Consider the following 11,011-nt stretch of genomic DNA (forward strand, 5'->3'; position numbering starts at 1 on the left):
ATGCAGGACTGGAAGGAATGCTAATTGAGTTTGCTGGTGACACAAGGTTGGGAGGAGCTGTTGACGTTCTGGAGGGCAGAGAGGCCCTGCAGAGGGATCTGGACACACTGGAGAGCTGGGCAATCACCAACTTCTTGTTGAAGTTTAACAAGGGCAAGTGCTGGAGTTTGCCCCTGGGGCACGGCACCCCTGGCTGTACAGACAGACTGGGGAGCGAGAGGCTGGAGAGCAGCTCTGCAGAGGGACCTGGGGGTTCTGGTCAACACCAAGTTGAACACGAGTCAACAGTGTGCCCTGGCAATCAAGAGGGCCAACCGTGCCCTGGGGTGCATCAAGCCCTGCATTGCAGGGGGTCGAGGGAGGGGATTGTCCCGCTCTACTCTGTGCTGGTGCTGCCTCACCTCGAGTGCTGTGTGCAGTTTGGGGCACCACAGTACATTAAGGTTACAATGCTACTAGAGAGTGTCCAGAGGAGGGTCACGAAGTTTGTGAAGGGTTTAGAGGAGAAAACTAAACAAACCAAGTGACTTTAGCTGCTCCTTGTACAGTCTGGAGAAAAGGAGGCTGAGGGCAGACCTCATCATGGCCTGCAGCTTCCTCACAAGGGGAGGAGGAGGGGCAGGCGCTGATCTCTTCTCTCTGGCCACCAATAACAGGACCCAAGGGAATGTCAGGAAGATGTGCCAGGGGAGGGTTAGGCTGGGTATTAGGAAAAGGTTCTTCCCCCAGAGGGTGGTGGAGCACCAGAACAGGCTCCCCAGGGGGGCAGTCACAGCACCAAGCCTGAATGCTATTCAAGAAGCACTTGGACAATGCCCTCAGAGACATTGTGTGAATTTGCGGCTGTCCTGTGCAGGGACAGGAGTTGGACTTAATGATCCTTGTGGGTCCCTTTCAACTCAGAACATTCTGTGATTCTGTTCTATAATCTCTATACTAGCTTTAAATCAGCCATTTTATTATGGCATAAATTCCAGTGCAAACTGTTCCACTCTACAAGGAATTTATCCTGCTCATCTTGTCCTGTCACTTGCACACACATGGCTCTGACTTTCTGCATGGTGATGCCTGTATGTGTTCCCTGCCATCCTAGAAAAAAATGTCTTCCATCCTAAATTTGAACTTCACGGACCTTGGCTACCAGCTATTGGATACTGTTATGTAGCTCTCCTTTAGACGAAACTGTTATGTACGTATACATATTCTGGTATCACATATGTTTCTGCAGGTACTTTAAATTCAAGTTACATTTTCAAGCAGTAATTGTGCAATAAACTGAAGAGTTCAAGCTGTATGGCAGACAATAAGCTGTAGTTATAGCTATTCTAATATTCTCCAAGATTTTAACAGCTATAAAAAGTCTTTGTACGGTATCGATACCAAAATGAGACATCGTGTTCTTTTAATAGTCTCATCAAATGTAATTTCTTGCTTCTTAAGAAAATCCTTCTATACCAAAGATCACGTTGGATGTTTGTCAAATATCACTTGCTCAATTTCAGCGTATTCAGTGATCTTTTCGAGCCTGTGCTTTCCCACATTAGAGCTCATTTCCTAGAAAGTAGTTCTATATATAAGTAGAAATAACTAGCATGAAGGGTATTAGACCACTTCCAGAAAGAATGAAAATATTAACATTACTGGTCAATATGCTTCATGAAAGATATATTCTGTGAAACAAACTTGATATCATTCTATAACAAGACTAGATCTATTCAAAAAAATAACTGTATTAATGGATATATACCTTTCTTCAATTAATGTCTTCAAGGCATGCTGAGATCCACAGATGAGAAAGACTGTATTCCATAGGTGTTAAAATACTTTGACACTATCTCAAACTTCACAGAATTCCCAAAAGAAAACTATAATCCTCTGGCAGCCGACAATATTTTATGGGATTTATTACAGTGCCTGCAATAAAAGTCTTGGCAGTGTGGCTTCAGGGAGGGTTGCAAGGATGGCCTTGGTGATCCCGATACTGAGCCCAACTACTGAAAATCTACAGGGCTATACAGATACATGCTGAATGGCAGGATCCACACTCTTCAAGGATCCCCTCTGGACAGGGTGGACTTAGAATCAAAAAATAGCATCAGGATGAACAATGAAAGGATTAGTACCAGTCCTTAATGTTAAAAATAGTGATGCTGTGAATGGACATAAAACGGAAGTTATTTGTTTACCCCTAAAATATTCCTCCCCTAAAAACAGCATCTTATGTATTCCAAAGGTATCTGGAAATAAATCCAAATGCAGACAGGTTCTGAATGCTGGAAATGGAAATTCCCTCTCTTATATTTGGCTTCCCTGGAAGATTCAGTGTGCCAGGGTTATTAATTGTGGAAAATCAGCACCTTTTCAATGGGTCTTGAAAAACGAGGACTTCATTTAGTTCCAGACCATGAAGCCACCGTAAATAAAATGCTCTGCTGTTTTTGAAGAGTACAACACTCTAAAGAGTGACAATAATACAGAACTGTACCAGAGTTTCTGAAAGCAATAATAGTTTTTTATAAATTTAATAGAAATTCACTTTTCTGTATCTTACTGGTAAAAATGATGGCTCCGGATGATTAAATGAAACGTGTGTAAATATTCAGAAAGGTTTTATAAACTGAAAATTTTTCACCCAGCCAAACAGAAATATTTTGTTTGAATAGCAAATACACAATAAGATTTACTTTCAAAATCTCTTAGAAAATGGTCAGGCCAATGTCTCATAGAGATCATTTGAATGTAAGACCAGTAAAGCACTTATTTACTCAAGTATTACTTTCCAACTGCTAAGCAATTTCACAGCTACATTTTTCTTAGCAATCTACTCCATAGTTTATATCCTAAAACGTTCAGCTTACAAAAGCCTTCCTTTACAGAGACAGACATTAAGATTCATAGCAACACATAACTGTGTAATGGATGGGTGAATATTTGTTTGGTCTACAACTAAAATTAACATCTCTGCCTCAGATTTTAGCAGCATCCTTAGGCTGAGCACTGAGAGCAGCAGAAGGTCCCCACGGGGGCCCACTAGGCAGGGGTCATCCCACTGTCAGGGAGCAGGGCAGGCTGGGGGCAGCTGGGAGCATCCCCAAGGCCAGGGCATCAGGCAACTCCCTGGGCACTAGGACAGGCTGAGGCCAGGTTGGGATATCAGCCCACAGGTCCAGCCCAGCTTAGTAATACCCAGCATGGTGAGGGCAGGGCTTGGGCAGGGCTTTGGCAGAGCTTGGAACTGGCATCCTACAGCATCACTGGGGCAGGAACTGATGGCCCCAGTTGAGCTGAAATGGGGTCCTGAACCCATGGGTGGGGCATGGGTGGGGGTCCCAGGTGAGGCTACTTACGGCCATTAACTCCTACTGGTATCCCCAGGGTCCTGACAACGTAGATCAATTTAAAAAAATAAATAATGTAGTAGAAGAATGGAAAAAGGAAAATTATGTTAGTAAGAGGAAGGCTTTAAGTGTTGGAAGCCCCCCGAACAGAAACTTTTCTTTGCCCTTGAAAACACTCCCTATTCTTTTTCCTAACCAGAGTTAAAAATTTAAGTTCTAAACACAAGAGTACAAGCTGAAAATTTGAACTGAGAGCCAGAAGTATTATTAGCTGCACAAATCTCTCCAAATAAAGCCTTCTATTCTCTGTGTACACAAAAATTGGTATAGTCCATTAATGAACTTATTTACATTGAACAGGTTTATAGTTTCTGCTCCAGGTTTTATACGTAATAGCTCAGTCACTTGAAGACTCAGTGCCATTGACTGCATCCAGTGACCTGAAAACACATTTCCCCCATAGCTTTTACTAAAGCCCTCAAGCATCAGCCTACACAATTTTTATGACAATTGATATTTCTCTGTAATGTACATCACTCTAAAACATTTTACAGTGCCCTGTACCAGCCCTGAAGAACAAAGATAATTGAGAAAGCCAACATAAAGTGTACATAAATTCTCAAAATACTTCACATCTTCAATGACTGCGCCCAATACGCAGCCCATACGTATTACTGTGAGGGATGATATTAATGTTTATGTTTTATGTTACAAGAAACATCAAATACGTCAGAAAACTTTAATTTATATATGCAATATTACACATATAATTTTAAAAGATTAAGGTTTTTACTTGTATTTAGAGGAAATTAATTTGAATTACAACATCATTTGAAAGTCTTAACTCAGTCCCCAGGAGAAGAGCTGAAGTCACACTTCACTCACCTCAATACAAGGTTTATGCATAGGTAATTAACTCTTAAATGCTTCTACAGAAAAAAATATACAACAATGGATTTTCCTCTTCTGCATAGGCTATAAGAAAATCACTGAGATCCAGCAACACAACAGTACAAAACTTTGGGATTTGTTCAAGTGTCAGAAAATTAATTGAAACTCCTTAGCAGTTTTTGTGCATGCAATTTAGTACTTTCATAACTGTGCTAGCTGGCCAAGCCATAACTTGAACCTCCTAAAGGGAATACTTTAGGTTAAGAAACTTGCAAATCCCATCACTCTAAAATGGGTGCTCTGACTTACATACCGTTTTCAAGCTATAGCAGAATATACGCAAGGTCAATGGGGGCATCTAACAGCTTCTTTTCTTGGTTAAGTCTTTTTTCCCCCCTAGGAGTAGTGACATTCCCTAGACATCTCTGATTTTTAATAGAATTCCAGCTGCCTACCTTGTGCTGAAGTGCTCAAAATTTGAGACAGCTGAGATGTCTCTGCACCTGCCTTATGTCTGCAGTGTGGTGGAACTGATGGCCTAAATATTTTCTGATTCCTCTTGTCTGTCAGGCAGCCCTGACAACACACAAAACATAAAGATGGCAAGCCTCTAGAGCGTAGAGTATTTATTTGAGAATCAGATAGATCAGGTAGAGTATCTACATCCTTTCCACCAGTACTCTCTAAGCCAAATTTATTGATTGGATGAGAAACAAGCCACCAACTTCTGAGTCACCAAAATGTCATCTTAAAGACATGTACTAACTATATCAGCCTCTGAGTGAGAAATGCTGGTTTGTTTCTTTGACCATAGTTTGCTGTGTGTACAGTATTAAAGAGGATGTGGCTGAGCAGGAAGGGAGACCACCTGTTTGTCTTACCCTGCCTATAGACACAGGATCAGAAAGAGTTCCCAGGAAGGAGAAGCAGATTTCTAATTCCCTGAAGGAAAATAACCACACTGAGCCTGGAGAATATTGTAGAATGGAGGTAGGGAGAGATGCAGGAAACTCAGAGATTGTAGCCTTGAAGACTGAAGGGAAGAGGAGGACTTCCTTGCAACTGCCAGCAGACCCAGACTGCTCAGAGGTAGTGGAAAGGAGATCCTCCTAGAAACACAAAGCTGTCTGGAGTATATGGTATTTAACCCAAAATATTCTAGCTTTTGGACACCCTGTATTCTCCCAAAATGGGTATTATCAATTCCCCTAAAGACGGTGAGCAGGATAGGTAGTGCCTACTACTAGGAACCTCATTAATCATCTGGTGCATAACAGAATGTATCCTTAGCATTGCGAAAAGAGTGGAACCGTTCTGGGACTCATTCTGCTTTGGATTCTTTTTCAGAAACATGGACACACAAGACAGAAAAATAGGACAGCCTGCTTAAGTACATATCAAAAGAAAAAGGATCCAAAGCCTCTGACTAACTTGAGCTGCAAGGTACAATATTATGCATATTACCATGTAAGACTGACTGAATTCCCAACCCTCCTCAAGATACTGTTTTACAGATGGGGAAAAATTGTCGTAATACATAGAGTTGGAAGAGAGAAACTGCAGAACTGGGAATAGAGGAAACCTCAGCTTGCAAAAAGTAATAAGGGTATGAGCAAAGCACTCTGTTTAGCAAAAAGGAAAAAAAAAAAGGTCATCTGTGCAAATGTAAGAGGGAGAAGAACTGGTTAGGTAGTAGTTCTTCAGAAATAAAGCTTAGGTTTGGCCTCAGTTTGACTGGACACAGAGCTACAATGATATGCTTCTGGGGACTCAGTGCCCAAAACCAAAGAAAGCATATCTAGTATATTAAATCTGTGAATTGTCTTCTGACCACAGTTATCTGTAATAGACTACATGGAACAGAAATGCAACATAATGTTTTCCTTAACAGCCTTCTGTAGTTCTTGACTTGCAAGATACATGACTATGAAGCTCATCAGAATATTTGTTCTGCAGATAAGAACCTACCCTCGACAGCACATTGCCATTTGCTCTTCTCACAGAATCAATGACTTTTCCTCTGTACCTTGCAATACTAACAATTCATGAAGAGCATCCAGATTTACAGTAACCTTGCCAAAAATTATTCATTAAACAGATCCAATTCAAGTATTTCTAAACCTCTTAGCTTTGCTAGGGTTCAAGTTCAAGAAACAAATATTCAACGGCACTATAAGTCCGGGCAGAAGAGCACTGAGGGGCTGAAGGTCAGCAAGTGCTTATCTCCTGTGAGACATAATGCAAAGACCCACAAGTCTCTCTATTCAGATTCAATTCCATCTTTCCTGAATTCTTATAACCAAGCTCAAGCCTATCCTTTTCTACATCCCCAGATAGAGTATTCTTGCCCATTGGCAAATTTCAGACATTATCTCAGCTTTTCAGATGACATTTCCACGGATTATTATACTGCAAAGCTTTCAACTTCTAGTGTTCATGGTCTCTCATGTGAATATCTTCCAACAGTTAATCCCTTCTTACAACCTCCAAGGAATTGGAAATATCAATAGAATAGCCTGGAGCAGGTTCTGGAAAATTCCTAAGTCCCTGAAAATATGGCTCACAAAAAACAAACAAACCTCCTTGCCCCCATCAGCTGTTCACCTTGTTGGAATAATGAGAGATATTTATTTCTACAAAGGGAAGTGAAAGAAAAATCCAACCTCATTTATGGACCACAGGCTCATGAATATCACACAAAGACTAATGAGTGAAAACATAAATAAATGCTTTATCTAAAACAGGGTTACAACATTAGCTATTAATCCAGCCACATAAAGATTGACCTCCAGCTGTCTGCTGCAGAATAAGGCTTCTTGATGTGTATCCAGGCTCCTTACAGTTTCTTTTATTGCCATTTGAATACTGCTTTTCCATGCCTTTTTTTCAAGTGTCTGATAAGTTGTTGGGACTACAGGTTACTGGAATGTAGATGATGTGAACCATATTGGTACCGCATGCATATACTTCACCACCACAATCCTCCCAACCTGGCATTCTTCAAAGGATTTCATGTCTGTGTTGTTATTAGTGGGAATCACACAGTCACTTATGTCTTCAAAGTGTTTGGTGGTATCCTAGGCGTTCTTAATATACATTACCTTTTATATTTCTCCTGAACAAAGCCAAGTGATATCCAAGACTCCTCCTGGTCCTTTTTTGAGGCCCCTTGGTTGGTTGCCGCTACAAGTTTGCCCTACACTGCACCTCCACCATAAGTGGTTTTTTGAGAAAATTTTATTCTAACCTCACAGCACAGAAGCTTCAAAAGTATGTATTGTAACCATTCAGGTACACTTGGTAGTGCTTTTTTACAGCCATTTTCTGGCCCTGAGATAAGACTCTAAGTCACATTATACAGTTACTCCAGATGCATTTTCTGAGCATACTAGTTATCTACTAGCAACAGCTTTGGCCGGCTAGTTTTAGATGAGTATTTTTCCTAACTGCTGTTGAAAATTACACTTTCACTTTGCTCATTCTGTGGGATAGTAGCATTTTAGGGTTGTGGTCATGATAATAATTTATTTTTTCTTTAAAATATCTGAGTTTTGAGTACTTGACAATTTACTTGAAGGATTTCTCACCAGTTCAAGACAGCTGCAGTGAAAATGTCAAGGGCTGAAATGATGCCTTTTTTGTAGGCAGCTACATCCATCTTTATTAGCTACACCACCATTACAGACATTCTGTGTTCTTGTCGTTTACAGACTATGTGAGGAACTATTTCTAGCTTCATCTTGCCTCTAGGTGTACCATTTCCTTGGTTTCCTTGTCTGTTGGTTCATGGGCTTCCTACCAAGATTCTGTATTTGTGCACTGGGTCCTGAATGAGTTTACTGTGGATGAACAACACTTGGCCTCACTTCTCCAGTCTAATGTTGCTGTTTACTGGTGTTCTTGGCATTAAATTGCACCTGGCTCCGTAAACCAGTGGCAATTGAATTTAGTCATTGGTCTAACAGCATAGCTGCAAACATAAAAAATGGAGAATAATTGGCATTCTTCTGGAAAACTTCATTCTCAGCATCTCTTAAAGTTATGCTGAGGTTATCCTTCCCTTTACTAGAAATCTTTACAGTCTTTGTGACTGTTAGTTATTTTTGCCTTCTTGAGACAGCATGATATTAGAGGATAAAGTGAATCTCTTTCCTACACATTGTATTTTGTTGCCTAAAGATAGGGCATTTTTCTTTCTACCTTTCTGCACATTGTTTTCCACATTCTGTGCACCATGACAAAGTGCCTGTATTTCAAGTCACTTATTTCCCTTCTTGATTCTCATGGTTTGAACCATTATATTTTGAATTTATTTTCCATGTAATTATGTTGGTATTAATATTTATTCTGTATTAATTTATTGTTGTGACCCTTTTACAGGGGCTTGCATTTAATGTCATGTAGTCTGGAATGACATCTCGTGTGTGCAATCCTATCCCTAGCTACATATTTTTAATATATTCAAAGTTACACATGGATGTCAGATTTCTCAGTGACAAGAGATCCTTTTTAAGCTTCTTGGTTGGGGGTGTGAAGCCAGCATTCCACTATACACTTATTAGGTCTGTGTTGTTAAAGTGATATGATTTTAGATCCACTCCCAACAAAGATGAGGGACCTTACTGCCACTTGGAAGCATTCCTTGCAGACATACTAATTACCTGGTACCATCCCACCAGGATATTAGATGACTGGGTCTGCAGGCTTCCCTGGGCTGCATCCACACTTCAGGTCACATTTGAAAATTCACTCATTTGGACATGGAGCCTAGACCTGAGACCAGCTTTGGAGACTCCCTTTAACTGCAGTATAGATGTATATAGATATAGATGATTCTACAGGTACAGATGCCTGAAGTTAAAGTCCTATTTAAATATGTTTCCCAGCATTTTAGGTATTTTTCCAGATAATGACATGTTACTAATTATTGTTTTCAAATCTTCCTTAATTTTCCTGTCTTTTTCCCTCATTGCCTTTGTACAGATACCAGTCCTGCTTCCCCATTGCTTTCATGCTTGTAGAAGTAGGATTTTATCTAGAACTTCATCATTACTTGAGACCTGAGACTTCCCATGATACCTCTTAGTTTTCTTTCCAGTGTTGATTTTTTCCTGTTACTATGTTTTCTTGTTTGCTGATGCTTTTGCAAGATTGAACACTGACACAATGCTTCATTTACTGTTTGCTAGCTAATAACATGAACATACTTAAATCCTTGTAAAACTAAAAGTAAGCCTGACATATGTAGGTAGCTAAAGATGAGTGAGATCAACTGCATCTAACCTATCAACTCAACTGTAAGCTGCAGCAAATTCTATTAGCACCACTTTTGCACAGGCTCTTGAATGTTTTTCTGGTTCTTACAATATATTGCTCCCAGAGATTTGTTTTACCTGTTCCAGTTGTAAGTGAAAGAACTGAAATCTTTCGAAATCTGTGTTTACAATAACCTTCTACATCAAAGCTTTTCGTAGGTTGGGCTGCATAAAAAGAAGCATGGCCAGCAGGTCACAGGAGGGAAGAGATTCCCCCTCCCTGCTCTGCTCTCATGAGACCCCAGCTGAGTACTGTTTCCAGTTCTGGGGTCCCCAGTACAAGACAGACATGGATCTGTTAGAATAGGTCCAGAGGAGGGCCACGAAAATGGTCAGAGGGCTGGAGCACTTCTATGAAGAAAGCCTGACAGAGCTGAGTTTAGTCTGGAGAAGACAAGAGTCCAGGGAGACCTTATTCTGGCCTTTATATAAAGGGGCTTGTAAAAAAGAAGAAGAAAAACTTCTTTCCAGGGCCTGTAGTGACAGGACAAAGAGCAAAGGTTTTAAACAGAAAGAGGGTAGATTTACATTGGATATAAGCATGGTAAGACACTGGAACAGGTGGATATTGTGGATGTTCCATCACTGGAAATGTTCAGAGTCAGATGGGATGGGGCTTTGAGCAGCGTGATCTAGTGAAATATATCCCTGTCCGAGGCAGGGGGGATGAACTGGATGATCTTTGAAGGTCCCTTCCAACCCAAACCATTATATGGTTCTATAATTTTGTGATTCTCTGTCACTGCTTGAAGAGGTTAACAACTAGTCTGAGCCTCTGAATGCTTGCAGTTCCCTTCTACACCTTCATTCAATCCAAACAGTTTGTTAGGAACTTTTGTCATCGCTTTGGGTTTCTTCACTATAAAGTGTCGATTTGCTGAAAGCAAAACTTTATTGGTAATGTGTAATTTTAATTAACATTTTATTAGAAGGCATTTCTGGGGTCTAGGATGAAAAACATAATAGGCAATAGAGTTGTTGTTAGGTGACTCGTTTCACCTGTGGTACAACCAATCGAAGCTTACCTGTTTTCACTTAGGGACTAGAATCAGGAGCTATTTGACGTGAACATTCTATCACTAGGACTAGGACCATGGTTACTGTAAAGTGGGATTCTCATTTCCCCTGACTGTGGTTCTTCCACAATACATAAATAAATATTTATTGGAGCAGCAAATTGGACATATGCTTGACATACTCGGTGAAACTGTCTTAACCATGGCTCTTTTAAATAAGGTGAGGAGAATGTATCTTTCTTGGACTTAGAAAGTTCTGAATTCCATTTCTGTATTTCCAAAACAATTTCCGTAAGTTGATGCCAATTTACCACTACCTCTTTTTCAGGGTATTACACTATGATTTCAAATTCAAAATAGAAGAAAGTTGGAGACTCTGTAAAAATGCAGGAACAGTTGACAGCTGTAGAGGAAACAAGTATTGTGCCTAGAAGCAGCACACTAAATCCCA

This window comes from Phalacrocorax carbo, chromosome 4 (genome assembly GCF_963921805.1).
Source record: "Phalacrocorax carbo chromosome 4, bPhaCar2.1, whole genome shotgun sequence".
Lineage (NCBI taxonomy): Eukaryota > Metazoa > Chordata > Aves > Suliformes > Phalacrocoracidae > Phalacrocorax > Phalacrocorax carbo.